The 1,300-nt window shown below is 53.2% G+C and overlaps 1 non-coding gene across 1 annotated transcript; it reads right to left on the bottom strand.

The window, feature by feature from the left end:
* Positions 1-209: 209 nt before the first annotated feature.
* Positions 210-375, bottom strand: LOC115871607. Its single transcript, XR_004047377.1, has one exon. It is a non-coding gene; the product is annotated as a U1 spliceosomal RNA (small nuclear RNA).
* Positions 376-1,300: the final 925 nt, after the last annotated feature.

The raw sequence follows: 1,300 nt of genomic DNA on the forward strand, positions 1-1,300 counted from the left end.
GCCGCTTTAAGCGCTTTTCGGGCGAGCTAGAGGCAGGCGTTTTGTTCTTCTAAGGAGGAAAGTTGGTGACATCCAGGAGATGAGCGCGTTCGGGCCCTTTAGAGCAGGGCTGATGGCGGCCAGAAGGCGCGAACCGGCTGGGGTATTGCCAAGCCCTGCGCTCTAGCGCCCGCCGCCGCCGCCCACCCGGGTTCTGCTCGCCCTGCTCCAGGGGAGAGAGAGAACGCAGTCCCCACTACCACAAAGCATGCAGTCGAATTTCCCGCATTTGGGGAAACCGCAGGGATCAGCACACCCGCAGTGCACTGGGTGAGCCTCGCCCTCCCTGGGAAAACCACCTTCCGGATCATGGTGTCTCCCCTGCCCGGTGGAGGTGGGGGAGTACAAGATCACACTGGCCGGATGCAGCCAGGACAAAGGGGTGAGATGGCAAGTCACTTGCTGACACATGAAGATAGAGCACATGAGACAGGAACATCAGGTGGAGGTCAGGAACCAGTGCAAAAAAAGATGTGCTTCGGGTTGGCTGGTCCAGAAAAGGGAAGGCCTCACACTCCACTAAGGAGTTCGAATATGCTCAGATAGCTACTGGGGGCCCCTAAGAGTTGGTGAAGAAGGCAGTGGCCCAGCCAAGATGCTGAGTTGGAAAGCAACAAGAGCAAAGCAGTAGGAAGACCCCAAACAAAAAGAACAATAAAATAAACCTCCTTGGAGGCCTGGCAGCATAGTGGTTACACATTGTACTGCTAACGGCAAGGTCAGCCGTTCAAAACCACCAGCTGCTCCACAGGATAAAATAAGGCTTTCTATGCCTGTAAAGAGTGACAGTGTTGGAGACCCCAGAGGCAGAGTCACCATTGACTCAGTGGCATGACTGAGCTGTCAAATTCTGAATCACAGAGCCCCTACGCAGGATTTCCAAGACTTTCCATCTTTACAGGAATAGTCTCACTCATATTTTTCCTGAGGAACGTGGAGGGCGTGGTGTGAATTTGAACTGCTGACCTTGTGGTTGGCAGTTCAATGCTTATCCCACAGCTCTGAGATAGAGGAGAAAAATTCCTAGCCAAGAGCACGAAGAGAAGGGAGTAGCAATGTCTGGGTGACTGGCAGGGATGGTGGCCGAACTCCAGGCTCTGTCCGAGCTACTGGGTGTGTGCTCACCTACAGAAGCCCAGGAACAATCCTCCAGTTTGGGTTTTCGTGTTATAATCACCACTTTCCAGGTAAAAACCCAAGGTACACGTTTATTAGGTGCCTTGGGGAACTTGCTAAAGTCACAAGGAATAAGTGGCAACCC

This window comes from Echinops telfairi, unplaced genomic scaffold (assembly GCF_000313985.2).
Source record: "Echinops telfairi isolate 266 unplaced genomic scaffold, ASM31398v2 ScPeMD7_7138;HRSCAF=8121, whole genome shotgun sequence".
Classification (NCBI taxonomy): domain Eukaryota; kingdom Metazoa; phylum Chordata; class Mammalia; order Afrosoricida; family Tenrecidae; genus Echinops; species Echinops telfairi.